The sequence below is a fragment of the Sinocyclocheilus anshuiensis genome, unplaced genomic scaffold (genome assembly GCF_001515605.1).
Source record: "Sinocyclocheilus anshuiensis isolate Anshui unplaced genomic scaffold, SAMN03320099.WGS_v1.1 scaffold1463, whole genome shotgun sequence".
NCBI classification, from domain to species: domain Eukaryota; kingdom Metazoa; phylum Chordata; class Actinopteri; order Cypriniformes; family Cyprinidae; genus Sinocyclocheilus; species Sinocyclocheilus anshuiensis.
The window spans coordinates 649,618-660,430 of NW_015536784.1; the positions used below are offsets into that span (position 1 = coordinate 649,618).

General features: G+C 36.3%; 1 protein-coding gene across 4 annotated transcripts in view; it reads left to right on the forward strand.

Moving 5' to 3' along the window:
* The first annotated feature begins 253 nt into the window (after positions 1 to 253).
* LOC107655531 (CSC1-like protein 2) overlaps positions 254 to 10,813 on the forward strand; it is a 31,229-nt gene continuing 20,669 nt past the window's right edge. For all 4 annotated transcript variants that reach the window (XM_016443067.1, XM_016443056.1, XM_016443061.1 and 1 more), the window contains exon 1: positions 254 to 488. The gene's annotated coding sequence lies outside the window, so the exon portion shown is untranslated. The remainder of the gene's footprint in view (positions 489 to 10,813) is intronic.

The following is a 10,813-nucleotide window of genomic DNA, read 5'->3' on the forward strand; positions in this document are numbered from 1 at the left end:
ATACTACAATTGATTGCTTCTGTTGTCCTCATTTGTAAGTCGCTTTGGATAAAAGCGTCTAATAAATGACTAAATAAAATAAATAAAAAGAACAAAAGTTTCCGAACAATTCCGAGAAAATCCGACTAAATCCGAACACCGACCGAACGTCGGCGACAGAATTCGAAAGCGGAGCCGAGTGTGACCGAAAGAATCCGGAGATGGCCGAGCTTGGACGACGCCCCGGCTGCGAAACAGTTCGTGTGTTGCCTATCAACCGCTCATACACCGGCCCGACCCATCACAGCCATGCTAGGGCTTGTTGAGTGTCAGTGTCGTACAGATGAGACACCAACTGAATGATGGACTAATCCTCGACATTTTGTTTTTCCCAACGCTATTAAATCGTTTTGAGGAAATACTAAACTGGAATTCTGAGACTATTAGGGATATTACAGAAGTAGCTAGCCGAGAGCTAACGTTACTTTGGCTTTGACCACTGCGGCCAGGTGAGTTAGCTTACCTTGTAACATCTAAACTAACTAGTTGAAGCGTTGTCAGTCTGATCATTGTGTTGGACTAGTTTTAGTACAAGTAAACTTATGCAGATGTTAAACAATTTAAACAGGTTGGTGAGAAATGACCTAACCTAAATGGCTAACAGTTCGGCTAGGGCGCTTAGCTGTAGCTAACTAAGAATTCAAACTAAGTATTTTTAAAGATGTATCGGTACATAATTACCTGTTATATATCTTATATATATAATAATGACTAAATATAATAGTCTCACAGCCAGTGTTTAGCTTGCACGGTTATTTTGATGGTGGTTGGCGTGAGTCGATTAGCCTCACCTTATTTAGCTGCAGCTGTTTTTCTAAAAGTCTAGTAAATGTTGATTGTATTTGCTGTGGTTATTATTGAGTTCGATGTACTTGAGGTGATATAATGTGGCATAGCTAATCTGCCGATTAGTGTCAGTCCTCACCAGCATCATGACAGATTATGGTGCACTCTAGTGACACATATTCTGATCCATCTGACTATAATATCACTAGAGCTTTATGAAGGTATCTAAACCAAATGTTACTTAATGTTCTTTTATGTGGAATTTTAAATGTATTGTCTGCGAATATGAAACTGCACGAAACAGTTTAAAGCAGGGGGTTTCAAACGGGTTTGCAAGAAAATGTAGCTAAATAAATAATACAAATAAACTAAATCAATCAGTAAATAAATGTGATAAAATAAAACATTTTATTTTTTTAAATAAATAATAGATTTAACAGCATAGTATTCTTTTCTTTTTTCTTTACCTTTACTTATATAGCGCTTTTAACAATACAGATTGTGTCAAAGCAACTGAACAGCATTAATTAGGAAAATAATGAGTATGTCATGATCTATAGTATCAAACGCAGTACTATTATTGGGTAGAATAATTTGAGTAATAGAAACTAAATATTTTCCAAGGAATATCTTGACACCGATTTATCATTTTAATTTTTCACAGTATAATTGGGTGGTTATAGATAAACATATATTGCTGCATTTTAGATTTGTTTCAGGCATCTACAAGATGGACTGGTCTACTCTGTAAATTATTATTATTTTTTTTTTAAGTTGTAAATAAAATGATTAAAGATTGGATTCTTGTATGGATCACAAGAAAATATAATTTCAGTCTTCTTAAAAATGTCATGTTTTATTCATTGTTTTATTTATTCATTCATTGTCAAATTTGTGAAATTTACAGTACTAGCAACTTCTAAGTGAAAACTGTTTCACCAACTTTTCAGTGTAGAGAGATCAAGTAAGCATGATATATGATGTAGTTATATGAGGGATAATGTTGTGTTGTTTATTGTGTTTTGCATACTAATTAGTTACTTTTACTTTTTAATCTGTGGTAGCTTTCATGTTTCAGAAGAAATCACTTTTAACCTGTAGCCATCTACATGTTGTGTGTGTGTGTCTTGGGTTAAATACGTTTTTTATTGATATTCCAGACTTTGTGATATGTTAAAACTTTACAAAACCTTCATTCTGCCAAGTTTGATTATCCTGTGGCAAATCACTCCGTTTCTGTTGTAGCAGCAGAAGGTTGCTCAATGTTTTCTGCTGCAGCTCTACGATCCTTGCGTTTGGCCTCCGGCAGAGCTTAGTGCAACAAAAATCAATATATTGAGCTCATTGGTGTCTTGAGCACAATGATGGCTTCTAGAAATTGGATACAGATTTAAAACTGTTTCAGTGCATTTCAAAAGGATAAAGGCTTCACTCCAAGTTTAATATTGTCTCTGGAGTCAGAATGCAGTTTACCCTTTGAGCTTGGCTGTAGTTTATGAAACTGAGGAGAATGTCAGATCTTACAAAGCTCCTTTCAACCAGGTCTTAAAGCCTGTTCACACCAAGGACGATAACTATAACGATAACGCTATAGTTCTAAAAATCGTTCTCAATATTAAAGAATAAGACAGCTATAACGATAAAAGCACAGAGAAACGATATCTTCTGTTGGAATCACTTTCAGAACGATATTTTCCAGCTGGTGAACGATAAAAACATTGACAGCCAATCAGAATCGCTTGGAATAAACAGACGATATCGTCCGCTGGTGTGGACGCTAATATAGTTATCTTTATAGTTATCGTTCTTGGTGTGAACGGGCCTTTACCCAGCAAGGCAACAACTGCTCCAGGGACTCACCATATGTTCTATTTGTCTCACCTCACATCCTCTCTTCTCTCCGACGAGAATGTACAGTTTGCATGGTATAGCAAACAAGATTCAAATGTACTGCCTCCATGTGAGCCTTAGGCTTTGGTTTGCTTTATTAGTAGTCAGTGGCAGTTACTAATATCGAAAGCCCGGGGTGAAATCCCTAACCCTAACCCTAAGCACAGTGTAACTTTTATGTTTGTTTGACTGCATTTTAGTTTGATGATGAATGGCTGGAATGTCAAGTTAGCAACGAGAACTAATATGTTGTGTGTCTGCATGTGAGGCACCTGCGCGATCAATTGGATTTAATAAAATAAAGAAAACAAATAAAATGCATTAAGAGTGTCACAAAAACAAATGTCGCACCGTTCTTTTTCTTTTGGTAATCTGTTAATTATTTAAGATAAATATATTTTGGGTAGTATTTATTTTATGCCTTTTTATATACTTAATTTCTGTTTTCCTCCATTCACAGAAGCGCTGCAGGTTCATGATGTGATGATGTGAATCCTCATGGTCTGTTGTTTATGCTACTATTTGCGCATATAAAGCTAAAACCCTGGGGGGGGACACAATTGTGGAATTTTTAATGGGTCACAGACACCCATTTATTCAAATTTAATTAAATTTTAATTTGACATTCTAATGTTACTAGTTAATTAACGACTAATGAGTAGGGTTGGGTATCGTTTGGGTTTTTTACGATACCGGTGACAAATCGGTACTTTTAAAACGGTACCGGTGCCTGAACCGATACTTTAGAAAAAAGAGCCACAAAAAAAACGATGGATAACATTAAACATTAAAAATAATATACATAGCATTCACATGCTCCTCGGATGCTCTCAATGTTTCTACTGTATCTCTGTCAGTCACTCTGATATTTAGTTAAAATGAGTGAATTGACTGAGTGCTGTCTGTCGCTGTCTTTAATCAGTTCTGTGAATGACAGTATGATATGCCACATGCACTGTAATATGTTTTATATTAAATATAAAATGTTAAAATGAAAATAGCAACATGATCGTTTTCAGTACATTGTGCGTGGTGATGAAGTCTAATAGTCGAGCATTTATTATGCTACAGAATAACTTTCCCAGGTTGCTGCTGATTCAGAAGCGCCAGATTGTCATAGCAAAGTCAGAATTACCTCCTCTCCTAGGTTCACGAAACGGTCGTCCATAAAATGCATTGCTGTTCTGTTGTAAATAATCTTAAAGATTCCTAAATGCATCTACTTTCGGAAGGCCAAATAAAGTGCTTTTGCTTTCGCCTAGAAACACACAGCGTCTCCCTGACATGGCTGCTTCAACACTAACTGCGGTTACTGAAACCACGCCTTCTTTCTTTGCGTGCACATTTGGGCGCATTATGCAAATATTCCCACAGAGTGACCTAGATATGTGGGGGCGTGTTAGAACGAGCTGTTTTAGGGGGGTGTGGCAGAGTCTTAACTTTGATAAAGAATATCTCTTTGGTTTTGAGACTTTAGTCTTTGCAACTTCAGGGATCTTATCTATGCACAATCAGCTTGTAACACTCCAAAGAGAAAGGAAAACTTGAAATCGCATCATATGACCCCTTTAAGGGCTAGATTTTCACTGGAGGAAACAGCTGTGGTGTGATTAGGGGTGAACGCAGCGAAAACTTTACAGTAGATGGGAAACCGATTGCTCCCTCGTGACCTTTTGTAAACTATTTATGACAAAGAACTGCACAGATACAGATATTATAACAATATATCGATAAACACACACCTTGTGTCCTGTGTTTCTGTTTGAGTCCGCTCGCACTGCGCCGCCACGGTCTGCGGATTGAAGAGCGCGCTGAAAGACGGGGAGGACGAAGTCTGCCGTTTTCATATGAAATTTAAAGGGGACTGACTCTGAGGCGATCACGAATTTGTGTACAGTTTATGGAGCTAATCACTATAGCTCCGCTAAAAATGCCTAGCGATGCCCATGCTTCTTACGTCCATTTCGGAGAACCAGGACAAATATTTCAATCGATCGCTCAGGCATTTAAGTGGCACTGAAATGAGGCACCTAAATCTGCGTTCTGATTCGGTTTTAGTACATACCGGTTGCATAGGTACTGGCACCGGGTTTCGGTACCCAACCCTACTATTGAGCTTCGGTTGTCTGTCAGGAAAATAATCTAAATGAGCAAAATGCTGTCATTATACTATTATCCGCCAGATTCACTGTGCTGCATGCAAGACCTGACGTGAGATTTGATTGAAGCCACCGCTCACGTCCATATTGATAAATTACAAGTATTGCATAGAAACGACTGTATGCCCAATTTTCTGTCATACGTTCTTTTCGTAAGTGAGGACCATAGTCTCTGTAATGCATTGCAATTGCATTGCAGAATTATCTTTGTTGTATTGCTTAGAGTTTTACTAACCAGAATTTAGACTTAAAAATTATATCATGGTCAGTATCTCTTAATCACACTCTTCCTGTATCTATTTGTGTTTGGTTATATTTGAATTTTTCAAATTTATAATACCTGAAATAATTTTGAGGCGTGTGTATGTTATCTGCATAGCCATCAGGGCCGGTGTCCTGCAGAGTTTAGCTCCAACTTGCCTCAACACACCTGCCTGGAGGTTTCAAGTATACCTAGTAAGACCTTGATTAGCTGGTTCAGGTGTGTTTGATTAGGGTTGGAGTTAGGGGTGGGCGATATGGCAAAAACATCATATCACGATTTTTTTCAGGAAAATAACGATTCGCGATTTTGTCACAATTCTTAGTGATTTTGGTTTTACTATTTTGCAAGTTGTCTGAGCAGTACAGCCAAACTAATTTCCCTATTTTAAAAACAAATAATAAAAAACAATGGGCGATATTTAGGCCAAAGTGGGCGAAGATAAAAATCTTTGTCATTATTTTATCTTTAAAATAAGAACAAAGATACACATTACAAATACGCATAATATACAAATAAAACAAACAGTGCTTTATTTTTCAGGTACAGTAGGTGTATTAAGCAGTAGCATTCAAGAAGTTGAATAAACAAATATGAGAATAAAACACTATACACTTCACTGTATAAATTATGCATTGATTCTTATTAAAGCAACTGTACTAAAGTTCTTCTAAAGAACTTTCTAAAGTTCTAAAGTTGAAAGCGCAGTGAGTGATTTTTCTCTTTATTAACATTATTAATGTTTATTAACATTAAAGGGACAGTTCACCAAAAAAATTAAAATTCTGTCATCATTTACTCACTCTCAAGTTGTTTTAAACCTGAAAGAGTTTCTTTCTTCTGTTGAACAAAAGTTATTTTGAAGAATGTGGGTTACCAAACAGATGCTGGTCCCCAGTGACTTCCATAGTATTTTATTTTATTTAATGTTTTTCTTTCTACCAAAGCCAGTGGGGACCAGCAACTGTTGGTTACCCACATTCTTCAATCTTCTTTTGTGTTCAGGTTTGGAACAACATGAGAGTGAGTAAATAATGACAGAATTTTATTTTTTTGGGTGAACTATCCCTTTAATGACAAGCAGCAGTATGTTTAGTACAATTAGTCTGCTGTCACTTTAAGAGCTGCATGCATGTAATATACAGGCAGGCATGCATCTGTTTTTCTCTCACTTTTTACTTTCACTTTAGACATAACCAAATGTGTTTACATGCAAACCTTGTGTGTTTTTGACAGTATTAGTGCAATCAGACGATAAAGATAACTTAATCCAGTAATCAGGTGCTGTTTGACAGGCTTTTTAGTGTGCTTTCGCTCAGGTGTACGTGCAAAAAGCGCATGTCAGAACAGCACGCAAATGAAATGTTTAACCGGCAAGGCTTTAAAGCGCATGCCAATAATGTACTTTTGTGATTGCGAATAAGTGCAGTGTCCCGAGTGTAACTCTAACACTGAGTTAACATTTGATGTGAATGTATGTGGCGCTATGCAGTATATTGAGGAGGAGGCGCCAGAACTGCAACTGATAGAATGTGCGCTGTAGCATACTACGATATTTCTTCAAAAGCAGATCGTGGAGACATTTTAATCATCCACGATCAAAAATCATCATATCACACACCTCTAGTTGGAGCTAAACTCTAGAGGACACGGGGGTCCTCCAGACCCCTGCACTAGACGATTACATTCAGACAGCACAGACAGGTGTGTAGACATAAAGGTATATGAAAATGAAGATGAAGTACAAGTTAAAAATAAAGTGGTAAAGTGTTTAGCACTGGATCAGATAATACATGGTAGATACAGGTAATACAATTCAGTAGCAGACAGTGATACTACAGTAAAAAAAACACACACAAAGTGAATAATTGTACTTGTATTACACAGTCCACTGAAACAAACTATACTGTAATATTCCCTTAACTGCTGCTAATGTTTATGAATTGGTATCACGTTGACCTTGGAAATTATGTCATAATATGTTATTTACAGCTCTGCTGTTATGAAATGGTGCCAGTATTACTTCACTCTTGTAATGTGGCTAATGATCGACAGTTTCCTTTCACCTTGAGGCCAACAACCCCTGGAAAAAAACAGATTATCAGAATGACACATTCCTATCCACAGCATTCGATTTGTCTGTCCTTCTCATGAAGCCTAAACTCTGAAGTGTAGTCCAACAGGGCATGAAGATTATGTATTTGTAAGCAGAATGATAGTGTGTCTGTCTTGTGTATGAATGACTTGTTTGTTGGTTTGTTTTTTAGGTTTTTACAGGCAATAGCAGTTGTTTGAACTGATCCAAGGCCACTCGCTCACATGATGTAACTCTCCATTAAAAAGTAGCAAGGCACCAATCAGAATTACATGACACCATGATACTGGATGCAGAATTAAAATAAAAAAATTCAAATGAACACGTATAACTTTCTGTATGTATAGTTTTTAAAGTTTCATTTTTCAGAATGCATCACTCAAACATTATATACACATCTCCAGAAACACTAAACGATCAATGTTATCAGTGTTTGAAATGTGTATTTAATTTGTATTCAACTTCTATACATTTAATTGTATTCAACTGTTTACACTCCAATAACATTTAATTTCCCAATTTAAGCTAAATATTGTATGATGAATCAATAGATTAATATTTTGTTATCAGTATACATTTATATAAAGTTTGACATCTAAAAACAATGGGATGATTTTTTTGTGGTGCTGTGCAGTAGAAAATAACTTTTGATTAGGGCTGAACGATTTTGGATTTTTTTTACCAATATTGCGATTGCGATTTAATATGCAATTATTTTTTAAAGCTCTTTATGTTCTGTATTATTCAACAAAGACAAGCTATAAATCATTGTATAGTATGACCAACACAATATTAGATAGATTAAACATAAATGTTCTTTTCTGTACGCCAGGCCTATATGTTACGATGAAATTAGGTGATGCATGAATTGATATGAATGACATTTTTATTTAACAACTACAATCACAGTATATTGACTGATTTGTTGAACTTCCAACCTTGTAAGCATGTAATAATTGACAAATAACAATTGTCAATTATTACAACATAAAGCACTGACAAATAAACCTGGTGTAAACATTAATATGAAAGTCAGTAACAAATCACACAAACTAAAGTAGATTGCAGAAATATAAAAACAAATCTGTTGCTTTACCACACTACTTTAGGTAACTCAAAGTCACTTTAATAAACATATGTAAACATGTGGACTGCACTAAACACTGTCTGTTAACTTTAGACCAGTGGTTCTCAAACTTTTTTGGTATAAAAAAATCTGGCAAAAAAAAATTGAACTTATTTTAAAGAACTATGTTGATATCATTTATTCTACATATCAGAGAATTGATAGGCACAATTAGTCAAAAGATCTTGTAGCAAAACTTGTGTTGGCCTAACAACTTCTGTTGAGATTCTCTCAATCACAATTCAGTTAAATTACTTTTCTGGTCAATTCCAGCATCATGTGATTTGTGGCCAATTTGATTCAAATTCAGACTCAATGACTTGAAGTGAACCAGTTTTTATATTTCTCAGTTTTGCCCAACGCTGATATTAGTAAATGCTGCAGGTGTTGTGAACTTGTATAGTACTGTTGGCCTAAGATGATGAACTTTCACAGACACCGTAACTACTGTGAAAGATCATGTGAGTTTTGCTGAGCCGAGTAATGATACTGGCACAACTGAGGTCAGTGAAGCTGTGCTATAGATCAGGAGTTTCAGCAGCAGCACTGGAGAAATGTTACATCAGATTTGTATGCTGGTATTTCCATCTGCTTGAAAGGCTCCTTATAATATCTCTCCATTTCAAGAAAGGCCATTTGTTTAATCGATACTATGAAAGCAACATCATGAGCTAGATAAATAATTGAATATAACAATCAAATCAGCAGTGGTGCGTAGCCTTGTTGAGGTCTGAACTTTCAGTTCATAACTTAACGAGTGTCAGCATGTTACGGGAAGGCACGTGCTTTGCTGTAGTTTCCAGTGACCTGTTCAGAATCAGTTCTCTCATTGATCTGTTGACCACATTTTCAGACATTTCACAAACAGATTAAAGAGCAACAATCTATCAGCGCTCAGCCTTACAACATCAGGATGCTTTCAACATGAGGCCTTCACAGGCCTTATTCAGACTGTTGGCTGTCAGACTCAGATGGAGCGCTGCTCGACTTTATGTGTTTTGAATACGCAGTGCCAGGAAATCACAAGATCTGTCCGTGTGGCAGCAGGCCTAATTGAACATAATTAAAGAAGGCCTCTCTGTGAATGGGTCTCTATAATATGGATCATTTGCAACCTGATGCTTTTGTTAGTGCTTGGCTGTCACAAGCTTGTAACGTTTACTGTCATGCGCTGTTTGTTTTCATGACTCGGCATTAGCATTGAGTTCAGAAGAACAGCAGCGGGGTGGATGTCCCAGCCATCTGTCCCAAAGCCTCCTAGAGACCCTAGTCTGAAGTCTACAGACAAGAAAGTATGAACTGGTCGACGGCTGCCAAAGGCAATGCATTAACATTGACGATTTCTTAAATCCGTTTAACATGGTTGAATTTAATGCATCTCGTTAATCTAATTTGACATTAGGGCTGGGCAAAAAAATCGATTTTTCGATATATCGCTTTTTAAAATGTGGTCGATTCAATATCGATTCTCGAAGGCCACGAATCGATTTTTTTCAATATTTATTTCCACAAACATTGAACATAAGATTTACGTTAGTTTTACGTTAAGATATCTGTAGTATAAATAGGCACCTTTATTTTGGCACTGTCCACATTTTCACATAATATCCGTCTATGCATTACCGCCAACGCGATATAAGGATTGCCCGAAGGCACAAGGTGAGCATAAAAGACGCTCGGGATTGTTTGCAGAACAGACGAGCGCTGTGTGAGAAGTTTTCTGCGCACACATCTGAAGCGCAATCACGCACACAGACAGCCGTGTCTACACCGCGCGAATACTAAATTGAGCTCTATTCCGCTTTTTTGTGCATGGATGAATAAATACAGACAAAATTACATCAAAATGCGCATTTTGGCGAATATCCTGGTAAACACAGTCGGTTAGGCATATGTCTTAATGTAAACAGTTGAGAAAGAAAAGGCATGTGTATCAGTATATTAAATCCGTGCTTTCGTTCTTAAAGTGAAAGCAAACTAATAATAAATCTAATGCTGTCAAAGAAAAATACAAGTGCTTACTGCTCCTGACTAAATAACCTATGTAACATCAAAAATGATTAATCTATATTTAATTTATACAGTGAAGACTGCAGTTATTTTACATTTGATTATTACATTTATGTAGCGTACCTGAACATTTATTTTAGACTGAGCTGAAAAACCTGAAAAGCACTGTTTATTGAACTTGTGTCTTTGTGGTATTGTATTTATTTTCTGCTATTGCTTGTAATTTGGTTATCTGTAGAAAAGTTTTTAGCACTGAGCCCATAGTAGCAGCCAGAATTGTTTTTCCAATTGTAAAATAGGTATACAGGTGCATCTCAATAAATTAGAATGTCATGGAAAAGTTCATTTATTTCAGTAATTCATAATTCAATGTGAAACTCGTGTATTAAATAAATTCAATGCACACAGACTGAAGTAGTTTAAGTCTTTGGTTCTTTTAATTGTGA